Genomic DNA, 6,620 nt, shown 5'->3' with positions numbered 1-6,620 from the left:
TTAGACTTTACATTTCATGCATACATGATGATCATTACATTGCTTTCAGTTATTGTTGATGATAAGTTAGATGATTTATTATCTCATGTGTTTTATTATGGATACTTACCCCATACTTGCATGTGTATGGTGTGTATGTTTTCTTATTGTATGGCATTTCTGATGTGGTTAAGGAAGGGAGTCGTAGTTACTTGGTTAGTCAGGATCTACACGATGCACCACTTCCTGCCATTGTCTATTTAGCTTAGCATTATCTATTGTATGTACATGCATGATTTTTTTGCAGGTTTCAAGTACCAAGTATCAACTTCCTTAAATTTCCAGGATGAGCGTACCCTATTATACTATCTCAATGATAAGAGAAGGGAGATAAATTCTCAAGCCCAAATCCCAAACCCTTAAACCAATTGTCCTAGTGAGGTAGGGCAAGTATCTGGATATTTTATCCACCGAATGTGTCAGATGACATAATTCGTGATTTTTAACCCTTTAAACTGATTTTGAGTGATTTTCTCTATGATGGTTTTTCATATTTTATCTTGGAGGTCTATGGTGAATTCTCTATTAATTAAGTCTTAATAAATAGATTTAATTAATAAATTAATTATTTGAGAAAATTAATATAAAATATCATGGTCTTTGATATTTTGATTATAATTAATTAAATGAGAATTAATTGAGGAAAAAGAATAAAATAAAATAAAATTAGAAATTAAAATTAATAATAATTATAAAGTAATAAATAAATAATAATAAAAGTTATAAAAATTAAAATGGAAGTTATAAAGATTTAAATAGAAATTATATAAAAAGTGAATTGGAGTTATAAGCTTGCATGGGGATTAACACACTTTTCTATTTCTCAAGTGTCAACAACACAAAGGTTAGTGCATCAATTAAGCACATGGTGTCTACAACCCTATGGCTCATCTAAAAGGTTGGAAAAAACCCATGCTTAGTTGGTGACACCTTCTAGCTGTTTCTAGAGGCACTCTAGATGTTTCTTGAGAACTCTTTATATATTCAGGCATTCCTAGAAACTTAGACATAGCGTTTGGAGTGCAATTGGAGAATTGGAGGATTTCAGGACTCTGAAGAAAGGAGCTTGCTCTGTGGGTTTTCTGAGGAAGAGCGAATTAGCATTAGAATCTGGGTAGATTCTTGTGATTTTACTTATGCTATTTCTGCATCTTGCATTCCCCGTCTTCTTTGTGTCTTCCATATGTCTTTTGAGGATATTTCCTATTTTTATTATATGCATTCTCAATATGGGCAATTAATTTATTTGTGAATTCTATATGCATAGATTTGAAAAGAACACAGGGCTAGGGTTTAGATTCATAGTCAAACCCATTATATTAATTATTGGAAAATTTTTGAGATCAAAGGTTTATGAATTTTTTTTGTAAATTGAAATTTATATATATATACACATATACATATACATATACATATAAATATACATATACATATACATATACATATACATATACATATACATATACATATACATATACATATACATATACATATACATATATATATATATATATATATATATATGCAATTATATATATATATATGTATACATGTTCATATGCTGTGATATTTTTAATTCTGCATGTATGTATATATATACATATACATATACATATATATATATATATATATATATATATATATATATATATATATATATATATATATATATATATATATATATATATATATATATATATATATACCTTCATATATATATATATACATATGTATATATAATATATATTTGTTAAAAAATTGAATAATATATCTTTAGGCGAAAACGTTTTAAGAAACGTTAAAACCAAATCGCAAAATCCGAAATGGAAATCGTGTAAGCGATTTTAAAAAAATAATACATATTATGCATTAAGTAGGGGGGGACGAGACCCACACCCCCACTGCGATCGCAGTGTACCGCCATCACAGGTACTGTGAGGACAGGGGTACGCAGTACCACTTATGTCACAAGCCCTGCGATTGCAGGGTCCTACGTACCGATGATTGTTATGTTATATGCATGCGTTTATTACATTTTCCATATGTATGAAGTCGATTTTAATTGTTATTAAAATTTTATGTGTTAAATGGTATTAATTGAATTTGTTAATTCGATTTTGTATAATGTAATATTAATTTATATATTTATATATGTATTTATGTATGTATATATATATATATATATATATATATATATATATATATATATATATAATATGTGAATATGATTAATAATACTTTGGTTTATAATTGTATAACTAATAAATGATTTATATCAAAGGTTCATGGTTTAAATTTATTTTTTTATTAAGTATATGAAATTTAATTTGTTAGTTTGGTGGGGGACGTTTTCAATCAAACTTTATAATTAAAAAGTGGATTTTAAAGAATACTTGTATTCATCCAAAACATATAAATGTTCTTCCATTCATTCTTTAAAATTGGGAAATGTAAACTGAGACTTTTAGATTCAAATTTGAAAACTTAGCAAAACCAAAACATGTGTTTGCATTGTGTATTCTTATGCTATTGTTTTGGGTTTTGGCTTGACTAGTGCTGACCAGTTATAGGACGTGTACCAAAGGCTTGCGAGTTATGTGATTGTGATGTCATGATGACGTTTTAATCTTGACCTTTATAAACCCAACCATGGTTATGTGATGGAATGCTCTATGTATTGGATGTGATTACTGATTGTTTAGTTGAGATTCTTATTTATGAGACACTTCTTTTAACCATTATTTTGGTCATCGATTAGTTATCCTTGGTTATTTTCTAGTCGCCATGATGGGACTGTAATGTGGATTTATTCTTGATGATGTCATGATGTGACATGTTTGACTCAACCATTTTTTTGGAGTCTTCGATCAGTATGATGAGATATATTTTGGTTATTGAGAACCATTGTATACTTTTGATTATCAGTGAAACTTTAGTTGCCAATAGAGAGCTGTTGTGTTCATAATTTTTTGTGGATGTTTGCTCATAGAGATTTGATGCTTTTATGCATATTTGATGATTTTATTATGGATTATCTTTGGTGATTTTGAGATTTATGATTCCATGAGCTTAGGGTAGGATATTTGCATGTAGTGACGGGAAGTGGCTTGCAATGGGGGTCGGGGCACTAAGAGGCTGCCAGGGTAACTCATTGTAAGTTGGATTAATAAGTGATAACATTCACACCTAATACTAACTGAATGAACCTAAAAAGATAAGTGTTTTGTTCTCACCCATGCCTTGAGTGCTTATACTGGCTAGGATGGGAGTAGTGAGAATGCATGGTTGCGACCTTGCATTCCGTAGTATGCCTCATCAGTATGAGAGGATACTAGTGGCCGCATGAGATCAGTATGAACCCGTGGAGTTTAGCTAACTACCAGGGTAACTTCTATGTGATAAATGCGATGACACTTTCCTACTTGCATAGTAGGTTCCTACATGTCATTGTGTGCCTTTGGGGATTAGATGTCAGATTTTGTGTTTGGAACCTTTGAGTTAGTATACTTTTAGGATTCCTAGACTTATGGAGATTTGTGTTATGTGTTATGGATAGCCTGTTTGGGACTTGAGATTATCTGCTCAGCACGGTGGGAGTGTACCACTTAGGTACCAAGCGGTTGGGTGGTAGTGTATTTTATACTCTTATCATTTGAGATTTATTGAGACATTGTGGCTGATGCATCCTTCATGATGGTGGATATGTATCCTTTCATTAATGATTAGCATATGTTAGATGATGTTATCTTATGCTTTTGTATGTTAGATTACTTTCTACATATGATGTTATATATGTTAGGAGTGACATCCCTACTATGTTAATACTGATGATCTCTTCGATGATTTGGAATGTTATGCACGAAGGGATAGCTAGGATCCACGATGGTCTAATGATGCTATTAATGGTTGGGAGGAACCGTGCACTTAGTTTATTATGTTTGATCTTTATGACGGATGTATATGTTTTCTATGATGATGTATCTTGTGTATCATGAGATTATCTTTACTTGATGTATCATGGATTAGAATAGGATGATGTACCTTATTCTACATATGGATATTCTTTTGAGCTTTTCATACCCTGTGACATGTACAGTGGATGATTGAGCATTTGAAATGTAATGTATAAACATTGGACTTATCATTATCATTTCATGTGGATGTTGTACTAGATGGATTCATGTATGTTAGATGTGATTCTACGTTAATGGATCTTAAAGAATGTAATCTATTATGTATGTTTACTTTTAGATGGGCATTGCTATTGCTTCCATTATTGTGCATAAGTTATATGTGGTATTTATTTTCATGTTTAAAAAAAAAAAAAATGCTACCAACTTAGTGAAATTCTAGGTTAGTTCTTTGGATCCCTTGGCGGGGCATTACAGATATTAAGAAAAAAATACAAGGCACAAAATTCAATGTGTAGCTCATAGATGAAGATAAAAAATTGACTTGAAGGAAGGCTATGAAGTCATGGTTGCATGCCTATTCCAAGAGTCTAAAAGCCTTGCCCAAGAATCTGGTGCACCAAATGAGTCATAGGTAAATTGGCTAGATGAAAACTAAATGAAATTGAATAGTTGAGAAAATTCCTTTTTGGTGTTAGTTTTGAACTTAAATTGACTACATAACAATGTGCATGACATTTTACTATAGCCTTCATATGCTATCATAGAACCTGCTCATGATGTAGGCATGATGCGCATTATAGTGGTGTAGGTATTAATTTGCTATTGGAAATTAATTATGCAATTATGAATACAATTTACCATTTTGAATTTCAATTTTACATGTATCCTTTTTTTGAATATTTTAGGGCATGTTGAACATCATAGTGAAGGAGTGGAGCATGTTTTAAGTGTTCAACATGTTGACATGGTGGTATATCAAAATGTTAATGTACATGATGTGGCATTCTCAGGTAAGAAAAATACATGTTATGTTATACTAGTACTTAATTATATACTTGTAACAGTTTTTTTTAAAAAAGAGTATGCAAATTTAATCAAATTACTTGTTCTTGCAATAGAGCCCCCTCTAGTACAATGACCTCCTACTCCTCCAAAGAGGAGGAGCCATCATCATTTGACATTACATATGCCACTAGAGGAGGAAAATGAGGAAGATATTGATGCTCCTATCAGCCTTTTTCTTAACAGATCTAAGAAAAACAAAAAGAAGAAATGATGTTTTGAAAATGCTCTTTGATAAACCTTGTTGGATAATGAAAGAACTTTGTTTTATGTAATTATCTATGAATGTTATGTATTAATATTGATTTTTATTTTATGTTAATGAATATTGTTATGTGTTTATGAAGTCTTCATTAGTATTCTGTATTAATGAATTTTATATCATATTAATGAATGTTATGTGATTGTATCAATTGAATGTTATAGTTCAGAAATGGATGAATGAATGAATGAAGTATGTAATTAGATGATAATGGGTAATTTAGATTGATTTTAGGAGGATGGGGTGAGGCTATATGAGCTTCCACCTTCATGTGGTTGGCCTTGTTAAGTAGAGGATATTATAGTATTTTTCAAACCAAGTGAAGCTCAAACTAACATACCAAGGAATCACAAAACCCAAATCCATCTTCCTCTCATCTTCTCATCACAATAAGTCATCTTTTCTACCACTTTTTGCATTTTCAATTTTCTATCATTCACAATTGTGATAATGGAAGCCTCCATCTTGTCGGTAAGTTGTTCCCATCCTGTCCTTTTATTTTTAAAAATGTGTCTATTTATCTCCTACCATAACTCCCATATGACAATAGATGGTGTTGTAGTCCACAAGCCACCATACAAATAGTCCTTATTTTAAATAGAAGTTTGTATTTGGTCTTAGCTATTTTGTAATCAAGTAATTATAGCACTCCTTAGTGTTCTAGTTTATGGTGGTCATTTGATAGTTTCTTTGAACAACCTCGATCCCATAAGAAGTCCACAAACCATAGTGAATGAGGACTACTAGAGAAACCTTCATTGCTACATCCAAACCAAGGTAACCCTTTTACATTAATTTTTTTGTATACTATGGAAAGACTTGTAAACTTATCTCCATATTCCAACTTTATTAAACTAATTTCTCCTCTATCTCTTTTGGTGCTCAGAATTGGTATTGCTATTCAAAGATGGTAGTAGAGAAAGTAACATATGAGAATGCAATGTTTAAAGGTAGTCTTCATTTGATAGCATTGTTCGGATATGTTTAGTTTTATTTGTTATATATATATATATATATATATATATAGGATTCAATAGTGTTGGTCTGACTTTTTGTGTAGTAAAAGTTTTCAGTTAAATCATAGAAAAGTCAAATGTTCTATTCCTAAGTGAAGCATAGGGTTTTGGATAAATCATCCATAAGAAATAATCGTCATATAAACCCTATATCATCTCTATTCATAAATTCTCGGGTGCAAAATTTTGAATTTTCAAAAGAGACGAATATGCTGTCATATTCCTTTTCCTTTCTCCCGGGTTACCTTTCTTCCTATTTGTCCCAACCGACAGATCCGACTAGATCTACCGTTGGCGTTACGTCACTATGACAACTTGCATGCTTAT

This window comes from Cupressus sempervirens, chromosome 5, assembly GCF_028749045.1.
Source record: "Cupressus sempervirens isolate cs-2001-9-10 chromosome 5, ASM2874904v1, whole genome shotgun sequence".
Taxonomy (NCBI): Eukaryota; Viridiplantae; Streptophyta; class Pinopsida; order Cupressales; family Cupressaceae; genus Cupressus; species Cupressus sempervirens.
This window is presented reverse-complemented; position numbering follows the sequence as displayed.